We start from the raw sequence: 15,516 nt of genomic DNA, 5'->3' as shown, positions 1-15,516 counted from the left end.
ACGAACGAGGGGGAGGGCGGTATGTGCCGCTGGATGGCTTAAGTAATTTCCCATTTTCCATTTAGGCGACTCTGTTGGCATTTTTGTCTTTTGCCCTCCGGTTTTTAATGCTTGTTTTCCTTGGCCTATTCCCTTTAGGGAGCTATACTTTTTGCTGGCATACAGTTCATTTTTTTTGCCACTTTTTGCAGTGCAATGAATAAATTTAACAACTGGCAGACATAGGAAAAATCATGCATCCCATAATAAATTAAAATTCAAAAACATAAGTTAAGGCGAGAAAAAACATTGCCTCCGTTATGTTTTATCCATTAATCGGGTTTCTTTAGCGATCTTATACATATATATTTTCTGTTGTGTACATATCTGTCGAACATTTCTGTTTGTAAACAACCATTAAACCTGATTATATTTGTACTTGTTTATAAAATGTTATTCGCCATTGACAATTGCACTTAATTTTACTGATTCTATTGTTGTTTTCAAGTTGACTTGTAGACTTAATCAATTGTAATCGTTTAGGGGATAAGAACTTCTGCTCTCGCACTGCCTATTAATTTTGCGGCTTTTACAGCTTGCTTTGAGCAAGGAACACGAGATAAAGCAGCGGCATTAGGCCGAGCGGCAAAAAGAAACTTCCCAGACATGTTGAATTAGTATTTCACATACGTTTTCCCCGGCCTCGCACTTTCCACCGATGGTCCATGGTTTTCCCGCCAAACGCTTAAAGCGTTTAGAGTTTTCTCGCCTAATCGCCAAAGCGAAACTTTTTCGATTTGGGAATTAAAATAAAAAGGCATCAGCAATAATAGCTGGATGGCCTCAGGCGAAGGAAGATTTTCCCCTGCCCTGCAAGGTTTTCCCAGCACACCAAGTCCGTGTTTCCCACCCGGCAAATTTTCCAAGCTCTTCCCGCCACTCTGCACGCATCGTTGGGGCCTTCCCGCCACTTTCGACTTTAATGGGCAAAGCCATATCAAAACCCCTGCCTCGCCCCTTTGGAAAGGCCGCCTAGATAAGTGATAGAACGCCACACACAAATTGGCAGCACCTTGCGTGTCTGGGGCACATAAAAAGGATTAGATGTCTGCCCCAACATGACAGCCCGCCACCAATAACAAAAAATCCGAAAGAGAAAATCTCAATCTGAATAGGGAATTCCGCTTTATTGGGAAGATCAGTGCGGATGAAGGGGCCATATCCGCACACATATCACTTTTTCCGCCAGGAAAGCTTCTTTGCTTCCCTGAGGGAATGGTAAATATTTAGAAGATTATGCAGCATTAACTGGCTTACTTTTCAGATGCTTTTTCCAGGTCCCAAAACCTTAAATGTGATATACCTTTAGGTTGATTTCACAAATGTATGCGATAAAAGGTTCCATGAAATCACTGTTCCAGCACATCTGCCTATTTACAGTTTTTTACTTGCAGGACAAATAAGCACACGATTTTATTACACCAAATACTTATCTTGCAAAACTGTATCCAATTTATATCAGTTTTCCATTTGGTATGCCTTTGCCTACCAGGTAAAATATCAGTTAATATTTGTTGAATCTGGGCACCACTGCGGATGAGTAACGTGTTTTTCTGTCTGTGCAACATCGCTCATCCGCACCGTTTCCCTGTGGGATAAGAACCGCCGCAGTAATGAATTCGACCCACAGTTTTCACCTTCTGCTGCAGTTGCCAGAAAAATGAATCGTTTGAATAGAACTGTATTATTTAGGCACCTGCTGCAGCCGGCGAGGCTCCTCCATTTTATTGCCAATTCAATTTGAATACCGCAAGCTAAGCCGTAAAATGGCAGCCATCCCGCATCCGCTCCACGCCGGAAATGATGTTTGAATGTGCACAGCAAGGTGTGCAAAAAACCTGGGATCCCGAGTTCAACAAACCCTGAATTTATATATTTGAATATTTATCGCGGAGCTGCGTGTGGAATGCAGTTCGTTATTTCAAATGGCACGCATTTACATTGCAAAGCCGGCTCAAAGCCAAGCGCTAAGCACCTACTCGTACCGCTCCGCCATTTCCTTTACGGTAACCGTTACTGTTACCGCCGCACTTACAGATACTTTTGGCGTTGGCCTTGGCTTCACCGTTAGCAACTGCAAAGTATGCAAATGGAAGGAGCGGAGTGGATACCATACCATAGGTGTAATTGACACCTTACAAGGAGAAAGGAGAAATAATCGTAAGTATAGGATTTCGCCGAAAATCTAATGATTCTTGAAGATACCTTTCGGGTTAAATATTTGATATCATTTTTAAAGTATTCTAAATGGAGTTTCTTAATCAATTGATATTTTCTTGTCTTATGCAAAATATCTAAGGATCTATTATGTGTTTTTCACATTTGCCACAGGCTGCTTTTGCCCCACAATTTCATTTCAGATGCAAATAAAATGTTCATTTATTTAAAAAATAGCTTCGACCAAGGTGCGACCCCCTTCCAATTCAGATGTCTGACATTCGGAGCCGAGTGGAAATCCTTGGCAAGTTTAAATACTTAATGTGGCGCCCCGAAATGCAATTATAAAATGAGAAAAAAACGGGGGCAAACGCAATTTGGTAGATTTATAAATCCATTCAAATAAAATGTGGCCGGCACACTGAATCGCTGCGGGTTAGCTCACGAGCTTCGAGAGTTATTCCGGCCAAGAGGAGTGATTTAACGACCCCATCACAAGTTGCTTTCAAGCTGTGCAACATTCTTCAGTCCATCGCTGATTCCTTACACAATTTCTTTATTAAGCCAAGACTCGAGTAATTTAGCAAGTAATTGCTGTGGCTAGAAAGTTCCTCCAGTGTTTGACCGACTTAAATCCATGAAGTTATTCGGCCAGTGCAGCCGAGTATCATTCCTTTTACAAAGCATTTCAATTTGGTTGCTTTGCTGGTGCCTCTTTATTTTTACGTAATACGAGTTGAGAATTTAAGCTGCACCCGAATGTGGAAGCACTTTTGGTAGGCAGTGTGGGCAGTGTCACGTGCTCGATATCAAGAAAAATATGATCGACCGAAATGTACCTATACTGCATATAAATATAATAGTAAGAAGTAATTTTAAAAAAAATTTCAAAATTACAGTGATCCAAGAAGTGTTTCTCATTATAATAATGTTGGTGGACAAAATGAAACATTTCCCTCTTTACTCTCGGAATTATTACTGAACTCGTTCCCTACAATTTTATAATAATCAGTTTTCGGCATTGCGAGTGTTATATCGTGTCATTATCATTATCTCTAAACATAGGGTGTGCTGAAAAGCCCACTTAAAAGAGGAGGAGAAACATCCAGCAGACATCCAAAGGCAAATGCGTCGTTAACATATGTTGTAGTCGAGTTTCGCAACCAAATTTATCCGCGTTTGTATTCCCATGTGTGTGCGAGCTTTTTCTATAACAATTTGCCAAATGTTTGTAGAAAATGTGCGGGTTTTTCATATCTCCGTAGACACATGGGGGGGAGAGAGAGGGGGAAAACCATTGCCGGGATCCAGGCTAAATCTTTTCGGCCGCCTCCATTGAAAAGTGACTAAAGTGTTGGGCGCACTGAGTGCAGGGAAAGCGGAAAATCACAAGGAAGCTGTGGAAAACGGCAAACAAGCCGCAAACATGTGTGCCAAAGTTAAACAAAAATTTAAAGCGGCACGAACTTACTGAAACATAATTTGTTGGGTACTCGGCGAGTGAAATGAAAAGTTGACAACCGCAGAGGAAATAGAGGAAATATATTTTACGATATATACAACAGTCAATATTGGTCTTGATAAACGCCCACTATTTAAAACTGTTTGAACGGAAATTATCGAATCCAGTACAAACATGACATATTTTTTAGAATTACCAGTTAGTTTCATTTTAGTAAATACACATGTTTCCGAATATGCAGACAACCATCTAAACTGATGAGGGGATTCGGCCATTAATCTGCACATAACAAGTTGAAAGTTGGCAAAGCCCCAGAACAAAGCCAAAAACTCGCAATAATCCCGCCAAACTTGTTCACAAACTTTTTGCCTTTCTATAGTTATGAATTGGGGACTTAAAGCCCCTGCTCTCCGCCCACTTTCCGCACTTCGAATTCTTGGCCAAAAAAAAACACCCAAGAAATAGCAAGACATCCTAATGTTTCACAACATTTTTGGCTTTGTCGCCAGCCACTTGAGGCTCGCAGAAAAAAAAATATAAATATTTACAAAAGCGAGGTGAGCAGCCTCCAGACAGGGTTTAATGTGCTGGAAAGCCACTTGGCTGCCAAATTGAAATAGTTGCCAGTTTCCCGGCCACCTGTTCGATTTTACGCAAAATTAAGCAGCCGAAATGGGCGAATTGGCCTAAAGATCTGACCACTAATTGAAAAAATGATCGCCGGCCATAAAATGTTATGGGCCGAGATTTACCAGGTTATGTGCATTTGTAGATATTTTTATCTACTGGCACGAACTTTAATAGCAAATAGTGCCCATCAAGCAAACAGACAGGAGCAACGATTGTATGGGCGAAAACACATTCCTCTGAGTTCCGTACGTCACTCACATTTGACGAGCTCTGATGGCAGATAAGACCAGAATGCTTGATATTTATTTTATGGTTTATCATCGCTCGATTTATGGTCAAACGAAACAGTTTCCAAGTTGTCTCAATTAAACCAGCCGGCAGCAATTAAAATTCACATAGCTGGAGGGAATTTGAATTTGACACCGCATGTAATAAATCAATAAATAAGTATGGACCGCCGGTAAAATTATTCCGGGTTTTCCGCAAAAATGTTTTATTGAAAACGCAAAAAAAATGTAATGGAATAGCTGGCGGTCAGCCTGAATAATATATAGATAGATCGAAATAGTTGACAGGTCCCCAGGCAGATGGGCAATAAACAAACCAACTGAAATCAACAGCAGGGTGAGTTTTCACATTTAGAAATGTGACACTATTTTTTAGGTATGTGGCATGATTTATTATCTAACGCATTTAATCGTTTTCTAATCTTCACTGCGTTGCAAACTTCAGGCTGAAATCATTATACCCCCTGCAAGGGTATACAAATTGGTAGATATTGGTTCCGATAGGTCTGGCCGAAATTATGATACCATCTGCAGGGGTATAAACATAACTCTTTAATCGAAAATCGTTCGAAGTCGGATGTTTATAGTACGACGGGTGGCCACTACACTTTTAATTGAGCAAATATAACATAATAATCCCCTGGCTTATGCGAAACTCGCCTGCAACAAAATAATAACTTAAGCTCATCCCCAGGGTTCAATCTTTTACCGAACGCCCTCATCCGCTGCGCTGCAATGGGGAAATTCCCTAAGCTGGCTTTAAGTCAAATTTCAGTCCATACAGTGACAACAATTGGATGCCATTGGCATATTTACTTGGCCGCAATCTCTCAAATATTTCCCTCCCCCGAAAACCACTGGCTCATAACCCATGGCATACGTAAAATAAATGAAATTTGGCAAAATATGAAAATATTCCGAGCACAGACTGACCGTGAGCGAAGGATGGATATGGAGATTCCCTGGTTTTGAATTTACTTTTGGGGTTTTCCTGGCCGAATATCCTTGCATTATAATTCTGCTTTATTTCAGCCGTATTGAAATATCGATTGAGTCCGCATATGCGTTTCCCCCATACATTGTCTATTTATTTTCGACTTCTCGGCAACACTATATTTCTCCTAATTGAATTGCGTCAATGGGTTCAGTAAATCAATTTTAGGAGACGCAGTTGGTAAACAAAAAGATATGCTCGGCCATACCTATCCCAAGATGTGTACTTTGGGCCTTGCGGGAGGTCAAAGTGCCAAGCGATTTACGATCCCGCCGGAGATATATGCCCGGGAGTCGGTCTGCTCCAATATAATTTGATTTAATTATTTTGTGCCCGCTCGCCGGCTGCCAATTAGTCTTCGTTCGATGGCGCGCTTATTTCCTCCACCCTCTGGCTGATTTTTCTATTTTCATTCCGTTTGCTATTTGCCGCCGGCCAGCTGAGCTCTTGGCCAACTTTTGATTGACCTGGCCCCTTGTCGCCCTTTTGGCCGAAACCCGAAAGCCGAAGCTGAAAGCTGCGAACAAAAGCTGCGAGTTGTGCGCCCAATTGGATTTAATTATGCAAAGATATTTATCTAGTCCTCCCTCGTTCTGCCCTGCTATTATTGTTGTGGGGAAAGCGGGAAAAGTGGGAAAAGTCGGCGGGGGAGAAATATCGGGCGGAGAGCAAGGGGCACAAGTTCGGATAACAAAACATCTAAATCCACTGCAAGCTCTTGGATATGCAAGAAAAACTTTGGCTATAAATTGCCCCTACAAATTGGAGTACAGAAATCCCTAAAGAAACTTGACAAACAAAAGGATTTTATTGGTCTGATAGGGCGTAAATATTTTGAAGTTCTTCATAAAATGTGGGCGATTTAAAATAAGAAACTTATTTGAAAATTGTATCTTTACTGGAGGCTTTTTGGAATTTATATACATATTATAACCAAAATTAGCGTTCTTGAATGTTGTTTTCAATTACCTTTACTGAATCACCAAGAGCTTTTTCGTTTCTGTGTTCCATTTAAAATCATTAATATAGTTACAACACCCCATATAAATACTGAAATAAACAACATTCATAAACAAGCTCATTTCTTTGAGATCAAACTTTAATTGATGCCCAAGACCATCTCTTTACGATTACGATACAGATAAAAATCAACCTCCGATGGGGAGGTACAATTATTTAGAGCACCACGTCCCTGGGATCTGTTTTTGTCCGAAGGCGCATCTCATTTCCATTGGCGAATGCTGGAATTTTCCAAAGCGTATTTCACAGTCGAACACTCGCGGCGCCGGATTCATTTATAATTCTTGTTCAGTTCATAAGTCGCAGCGCCCCCAAAACTCCGAGAGCTAAAGAAACATCGGCGGAACAAAGAGCAAGATGGAAGATGAAAGATGGAAGACCTTCGAATATTGTCACGAATTGCGGGCGAAATGAACTATAGTCTGGGGCACGTGTCTGCGAGGGGCGGTTGGTGGGTGGGAGGCCTGTTTCCTAATTAAGTCAAAAGAAAACATCAAAAATATGTCAGCGATGTAGAAACGAATCAAAATGTGTCCCACACACAAAAAACTCAGATCGAAGGGTAGAGCTAGGATCACTTGTATTTATTCGAAACAAATAATCTAAAATTCGAAGCTGTCAACACACAAAATGTTGTGTTTCACTTGATATGTAAAGCGTAGTCTGCAGTCCGTGAATACCTGGCAGGAGCATTAGCTAAGACTGACTGGAATAATAATAACAATAATCACAAGGAGCAGTTCGCCAGACAGCTGGCCAACTCAACTGACCAAGGCCAAGAGAAGCCTCTCCGGACTTGGCAGCAGTTTTCGCCCTTCTGATGGCGCACAAAATCACTTAAGTCTCGGCAAACAGCTCCCAGTGGTCACATTAATATGAACTCAAAACCGAAGACGTCCGAACGGGCCATCTAATAATAATCTGAGGACCAGCCAGACCGGCTGACGGAAAAGCATCTACCCTTTAAAGGATATTATTATAATTTTTTTAATTAATACCCAGCATTTTATATGTTAACATTATATATATCTTGTGTTTGGCAGCTGACAATTTTCATTGCTCAGTCATTTTTTAATTTTCGTGTGCCACTCATTCAATATACCCCACATTGGGCTACGAGAATCGGGACAGTTTCGTTACAGAATCATCTTCCATAGCTGGACAATTATTGCCTTGCAATCCCAAGGAAAATCTCCTGGGGGAGTATTTACAGACAGATAATAAAAACAGAATTCAAGGCCTAAAAGTTCATCAAGATAATTACTGTGGACAGCAGTCTACGCCGTGGGGAATCATAAAGAGTATTCGAAATGTCTATATTGGGAATTGTGAATTATGATGAGTTTAAGAGTAATTCAGCAAGTTTACACTATTGTTTTGGGGGCACCACTGAATCAATTGACATTTAGTTTTATGTTTTTGAAGTCTTAAAATATTATTGGCCAAAATGTGCATAGTTCTAAGTACCTTCTTTCATAATAAGCAAAGGAGTTCTGTCTTCTATCTTTGCCTCAATTTCGGAGCGATATTTATTTTCCTAGACCGTTTTATATGTCACTTGCACATTTCTTCGCCTCCCTTTTTTCCTGACGCTTTATTATTTTCCTCGGGGGATTTCCCTCGTGGTTTCCTTTGCATTCCAGCCGCTTCCCTCCATTCCATCGCAGTTCCACACATCATCGGAGTTTTCCTTAACTAGTTTGATGCCTCATAATGAGCATTTGTCGCAGGCCGCAAAAGTACGTGGCAACTGTGAGATGAACAGCGGAAAATCGGGAAAAGCCGGGACAAGGCGAGAAAAGTCAGTAACCAGCAGAGCCAGCTGCTGACCGAAATCAATCGAAGTGAATCAATTACTGCCATTTGGCGATATCAGCCGGGAATCTGCTCCTTTCTGTCGTTGTCTCCGTCTCTTTCGGCCACCCCTCCCCGTCTCTTTCACGCGCCGAGGGTCGTCGGTCGACGGTCGACGGTCGACGGTCGAATCGGCCTGGAGTGAAGTGTACATCAAGTTTGGTAATCGTGACAAATTTCCACGAATGATGCGCACACTTCATTGAAGCGTCGATATCGATGCCATCAAAGGCACCGAATGCTGCGGCATCGATGCCAATGCCAAGTGGGCATAATTATATGTAAGCTCTATATATATAAAGTAATGCCCGCTGGGTCCATGAACTGTTAATTTCTATGAAAATGGCATTTGGTCCGGCAGCTGTCTTTGTCTTTGTCTCCGATTTTGACTTCTGCTCATTTGACTCTGGCCAAGGGTTCACTTAACCAATTTGGAGGGCCTTGTACAGTGCCCCAAACAAAAACAAGAAACAGTCGAGTCCTAATTCTGCATTAATTATTATAAATTGTACAATTATTTTGAAATATTATGCAAAATAATGTTGAAATGTTATTACTTATAATGGATACGTTTAGGATTCGAGAACTGCTTCATATATTTGGTAATTTTACATTTTTAGTAGCGGGCTTAAGTTGTACAATGGATGTGCATTGTACATCCTACCAAGAAATATACTCGTATGTTCCAAGTAAATTGTTACCCATCACCACATCTTCTGCTCGAGGTTATGCCCTTATCTTATAAGGATTTAATATGGTGGGTTTCCTCCCTTTAAATTTTGTTTAAAGGTTGCCACACAGCTTTTTTGTATTTGTATAGTTCGTTTATCGGCGCTTTTATTGTATCTACTTGCTTTTCCTGTTAGCTGCTGTTGCAGTGCTTATATTTTTCTGGTACGGCTTAATCTTCTCCCGACTTATTTTTTCAAACGATGTTGATAGATTTCCGTATTATTCAAAGTGCACATTTTTCTATACAGAAGTAAACAAAAATCTATAGAAAATATGATATATGTTTTTCTGTTTGCTGCAACTGTGATTGCAGGCACTGCTCCACAAGCTCCCTGCCCTCCCCACAAAGTCGGACTAAGCTGGTTTCGATGTTGCGGCCCCCCCTCCTCATAGGCCAATACTACAGATGATGTTTTTGCTGCCGGGTCCTCGAAGTTGTGGCTGTTCGCACCGCTCCGCTGAATGTTGTTGACAGGCTTTCAGGGGACCTCGGGACCTCGAGACCCCGAGACCTCAAGACCCACGACAACCCAGCACCGTCGTGCACACGCCCTTTTATATACGTTCACACTTATATACTCGAATACGGCAAACTTGGCATCCATTAAATTGAGTTTTTATATTAAGACGCTTGGCAGACGACCGGCTAACGGTAATTGAATTAGAGGCCCCCACTCTCCCCCACTCCCTCTGGCCCCCACTTGCCATCTCTTTCGCGGCTGCTGCTATCTAATTTTTTTAGTCACTGACTGGCAATTAAATACAATTTATTAATATTTTTATGGCACAAGAGTGCCGTGGGTGTGCTTTGCATTTGAGTGGCCGTTGTCATTTCGTTTAGTGTAAATAAAGACGGCTGCAAACGACGCAAAATTGAGTTGTAAAAATGTTTACAAGCCCAGTTTACCTATAGAATAGGCATTTCGATTGCCAGGTTAGTTACGTAAGTATTCGCAAAGTCCCAACGTGGCTGAAACCAATTATAACTTAGGAATTCAGCTTAATTACAGCAAAAGGTGTTCGGAAAACGAAAAAAAACTTGAGTTCTCGAATATGCAATACACGCACGTCACAGTACTGGAAGGGATAAGAAAGAAATGCTCAGCAAGCCGAAGTTTATATATCCGTGCAGCTATACTATGAGTGCCTTTCAATTCCTTCTTATTAGTACTATCAATGTTACTATACATTCAAAAAAAATAAATGTGTTGTTCGGTATTCAAGGTTGTAGAAGCCATATTTCACAACACTAATAAATTAACCTTTAAATAGTTTTAAAAACTATACCTACTTGTTTGCTTACTTGATGGAAATATTTGAGGTTTCACAAGTCAGTACTTTAAGCTAAAATGTGTATGTAGACCTTGCGACCTTCCGTTCCAAAACCGAACTTCTTTATCGACCGAAAGCTCAAGCTCAACTGCATGCTATGCAAAGTGCATCTCAAAATTTTAACTAGTAATTAAAGTAAACGACCCAATATTTTCTAATCCTCCCAATTAAAATCCATCAAAACTAATTTAAAGTATGACGCCGTGTTTAGTAACCACCCACGTTATCGCAGACCTTTATGAGGGCACTCTAGTCATTTGATTTACACCTTTCACCGCCTCGAAGTCTCCACTTGAGGCGAGAAAACAAGCGATAAATATTCCAAATACGCAGTGGTGTGCGCCGCAAACCCGAGATTTACTAGTGAAAAAAGTCGAGTGTGCCAGTGTATCCGTGGGCAGTAAAGCAGTCACTATTCAGCAATTTATTGTCGATGATATGCACAGATATCTCTATTGAGTCTTATATAGAACGTAGAATGACTGCGTGCCGCGTGAATTGTTTCGGTGCTAACTGGAAAACTGCTCCTGGGGCTCTCAGTTTTAGGGGAAAGAAATAAACAAATATTTGAGCACTGGCAGAAAAGTAGCACTGATTGATTCTTAATGCAATAAAGAAAAATCCATAAAACTTCTTGATAAAACATAAAACAACCAATGAAGATACATCTATCAAAATTTTGTCACTAAATTTAATAGAGTCCAGATCGTAAGAATCGGATTCAGCGGGGGAAAATGGGGGTATTGAGCATAACTTTTTCCCAGTGTTGTCAGTAGGTCCCTCCTTGTCAGCCTATTTGTTATTGTTTACCGATTGTTCTTTTTTTGGCCGAGTCCGGCAGGAACACTCAACAAATATGCAGCCTGTATGGGGAAGATAGCAGCGCAACATCATGTGCACTGTGGACATATCCCCAGAAAAAGGGGCACTGGAACAATACGGCAATATTGGATGGCCCACCCCGTCTTCTGGTTTTCCGCCTTTCCTCCGGCACTTTCAGTGGCCCCCGTGGAATCTGAATCTGTGCGGGTGTGTGCGGATATGCGTGTGTTTAGGGAGATTTGCCTTAATTAAATTCCCAAATAAAAGGATTTCGCTTTGCCCAGAACTTTAAGCTCGCCTTTATATCTTTTGACAAAAGCCTTTGCGACTTATGCGAGCCAGCCGACAGCCACAGATTTTAATTACGGCTATAAATCATAGGCGAGTCGAAAAACCTCGCCCATCTCCGTCCCTGGGTCTGTTATACTAATCCCAGCCATATGGGGTTATCGCCGCCCGGGGTTCTTCCCAGATATCTCACAAGTTGGTCCATTATGCATTATTATGTATGAATGAGGGGTGATAAACAGCGGTGTTACAATATCTATGTGCTCTATTTCAATTAACAATTTGCTTAATTTCCCTGAATCACTCAATTCCTCTCGGTGTATTTGTGTTTCGAGGGATGTAAATTACCAGCCTAAATTACTGTAGTTTCATTGTTCCTGGGGCCCGCCAATCATGCTGATGCCTTCACAGTTCGTAGGCCAAATTTACAGCACACAAAAGTTTCGCATTAAAAAGTTCACTTAATAGTTGTTATGCCTGATCCAGAACCTCCTTCCAATCGCCGGCAAAACGTGCTGGGAATTCATCAGCACATGGAATGGTCCTTCGGTTCATTGTGCGAAGCTCGGATAATTATTGCAAACTTTTGCCGCACGAACGGGTTTTTAGTTGGGATTGGGATTATCTAATGGCGGCACTCTAAAAAAGTTATGCGTCATAAATTTGTGAGTGCAAAGTTAGCCGGAAGTTTGCGGCCGCATTGGTTTTTAAGCTGCTCTGGATAATGTGTTGAAACTGGAAGTGCTTTCTACTTTTAAATGTCTAGATATTTCAAGGGATAGCATTGTGTTTGATTAATACATTTATTGTTGCAATATACCTATACATAGTTTTAATATAGCATAATCACAAGTGCTACACCCGAGCAACTTGGTGACAAACTCAATGACCTCCCTATCGGAACTCAGAGCCCCTAAGTGTTCAACACCTTTTAGCCACTTCTGGAACTTTTGCACAGCTTTAAACTGTGCCCGTAATCAATTCCCGCCGCAGCAAAACTTTTCTTGTTCGACAACTCGGTTCTTCCTGCCCGCAAAACTGAAAAGTCGGATAATCCAAAGTGTGTCAAACGAATCCACAGTTCGATGTCCGAAGTGCGGAGCCCATAAATCGTTTGGCTAATTGCCTACTTAGACCCACATCCTCGCGTTTTACAACTTTTTTAATGGCTGTCAGCGGAGACTGCGAGGAATCGCACACTCGCCCCCCATGCATTCTATATACATGTGTAGTATAGTGGCGAGTCGACTAAATGCCTTTTTACGGATTATCTGCGGCGACAGATCTTGGCCAGACTGGCGCGTGTTGCAAATAAATTCATCGTTTTCGGCTTGGCCTTTGTTTCTCGCTGCCTCTGCTCTGTTTCTGTTTTTTTCTCAGCCGCAGCAACACTTTCCACTTGTTTGCCGAACATTTTAAAATCAAAAAACTCGCAGAACTGCGCCTCTAGCCAGTGGCGAAGGTCACGACGCCGTCTCGTTCATTGTCCAACATTGTTGGCATCGTTACCACCCACCGCCAGCACGCCCGCTGGCCCACCCACTGCCACGCCCACCGCCCAGCGGCCAAACTCAGAGCGTCAGAGGGAGATTTACGATGGAAAAAAGTCATTGCACCACCAAATGCTTTAATCATCGCACTTTGTTGATGTAACTCGAAATATTTGTACTGTTTCACCATCATAAAATAATTAGCACACTATGTATTAAATAAACCTACATTTATCTGTGCATTTGCGTCCAATCTTTTACAGAGCCCCTTGAATTAAAATATACAATTTCTCTTTTTTGTGCTCCCAAATGCTGCCAAATGCTGCTGAGTTTCAAGTATTTTATTGATTTCATTTGAACTGGAGCTCTCCGGTTTTTTTGCCGCACCCAATGAATAAATAATCATTGTGGACTTTTATGTTGCAGGCAAATTTAATTCAATGCAAAGGCAAATGTAATCAATCTTTTATCAAAAGACCCAATGAAAACTGTGGTTCAGCTAGTTGTTGAGCCATATCTCTGCTCGGATGTAAATTTAATTCGGCTTATGAAAAATAAATGATGGCTGGAACTCACGAGAGCAGGGGAATTTAATACTGCAGCGCAGAAACTTTTTAACAGGGAAACATTGCATTATAATTCCCAGAAATGGAATGTAATTATCTTTTGTGCTTACCTTTGCTAAATTGTGGTTTTAGTTTTTCCTCCGCAATTTCAGAGCTGCAATATGAATAAACACAGAGTGCTGTAGTTTCTCATTTGCAATTAACGAGGGGAGGGGGAGCATCTCATATATCACTCATACGCCCGGGGTTCCAGCTAGTTCTGCTTGTCAGTTGATAAGGGCAGCTCCTCCAAAGCAGCCACAAAGCAACGACAACGAGGGATCCCAAATTTGTCCATAGTTGCGGATTCACTTTCGCTCGCCCCTGATGATTTTGGGCAGCGAGCTTGATTTGTAATTTATTTTCGTATTTTCGGGTGCGCTAGGAGCAAATAAATCGTCTCAGCCCCGGCTAGTCATTATATTTTAAATAAGGTCAACAAAATATTTCGGGTCCTGCTAATTGCTACAAGCCCTGCCTTTCCTCTGACCCCACTCAAACACTCAAATGGCCATAAATTTGCTCCTTTTTGGCAAAATAAGGGTCAATGTGTGAACATGCAAAACACCGAAAGGGGGAAAGAATCGGTAGAAAATCAACATTGAGTCCTGGGAAAATTGCGCTTCTGTGTTTGGTTTTACCGCCCTGTGTACTTTCCACTTTCCCCCTTCATTTTATTTTCCACTGTCGTGTCCGTGTCACTTTGGCAGTAAAAAGTGTCACTCGAACTACAAAAAAAAATACCTGCATGAGATTGAGAACATTTTAGACGGTGTATTTATGTAGTTGAATGTACAATATTTTAAACCAGAAGATGCGATCGTCAACAGTTTCTAAGCTTGTTGAGCTCGTAGAACTTGGTTTATTATAAACCCTCTCCTTTTTCCATTTGTCCGAGTTTTGTCCGAACTCTCCCCATTTAAATACACTAAAATGTCAGATGTGCCCTCTAGTTTTTCAGCGTTCTTTTCTCCGCCCTTGCAGGGCGACTTTTATTGGGAAAACTATTCCATGGCCCGCACTTAATTGCTGTCCCAGAAATCAGAAAGTCGAAATGAATGTCCAAGTCGTTCTTTGATCTGCTAAGCGATTCTCCAGCAAGAAAGTAATTGCACTTCTCTGGCCCCGGGCGACATTGTTTCCAATTGAAACTGGCAGATGGACAGATGGACATCTGGGCAGCGACCAAGGAAAGGCAGGGGCAAGGTGGAAGTCGGAGGAAAATCGGAGGGAAATCTGTGCGTGTCTGGGAAACTAATGTGCAGACACTGCGATTTGATCGGTCAGTCTGGGAATCTGGGAATCGGGGGATCTGGGAATCCGGGAATCCGGGGGTAAGGTAAACAATTTGCATGAACGCCTCCAGACTCTGGGCATATTAGCAACGTTTGACCAAACATTACTTTGGCATCTCAGATGTGTTAATAATACAATTTTATTTGTCTGCTGGGCGGAGGACGGAGGGCGGACTGCGGAGGGCAGGAGGCGGAAAAGTGGAAAAACGAGCGGAAAATTTACGATGCGTGCAGTGAGGCCTCCATGTGCAGGACAACAAACGGAGTTCTGTGGCCTCCGACGGACTATTTTTGAAAAGGGTTTGACATTTAAGGCATATTCGCACACACAAAGCCCAAAATGAAAAAAACGATGTCTAAACGAGGTCCGAACGAGCGGCAGAAATACTTGCGCACATAACAAATAAAATAAAGCAAATTTTCGAGGGTTTCGCAGCTGTTCTGAAGGGGTCCCGAAATTGGTCGGTGGTCGGGGCTCCGAGGATATCACTTCCTTTGCCCAGTGCTTA

At 41.7% G+C, this 15,516-nt stretch overlaps 1 protein-coding gene across 3 annotated transcripts in view; it reads right to left on the bottom strand.

Moving 5' to 3' along the window:
• LOC119556947 (sex peptide receptor) overlaps nt 1-15,516 on the bottom strand; it is a 42,532-nt gene that overhangs the window by 13,467 nt on the left and 13,549 nt on the right. Inside the window, exon 1 of one of the 3 annotated variants that reach the window (XM_037869440.1) lies at nt 10,479-10,590. The exons of 1 other annotated variant lie outside the window; for it this stretch is intronic. The gene's annotated coding sequence lies outside the window, so the exon portion shown is untranslated. Of the gene's footprint in view, nt 1-10,466; nt 10,591-15,516 lie in introns of those variants that run through there. One more of the 3 variants, XM_037869441.1, reaches the window with a different exon arrangement.

Source organism: Drosophila subpulchrella, chromosome X (assembly GCF_014743375.2).
Source record: "Drosophila subpulchrella strain 33 F10 #4 breed RU33 chromosome X, RU_Dsub_v1.1 Primary Assembly, whole genome shotgun sequence".
In the NCBI taxonomy this organism is placed as follows: domain Eukaryota; kingdom Metazoa; phylum Arthropoda; class Insecta; order Diptera; family Drosophilidae; genus Drosophila; species Drosophila subpulchrella.
The sequence above is the reverse complement of the archived record's forward strand: the minus strand, read 5'-3'. Positions and strand labels throughout refer to the sequence as shown.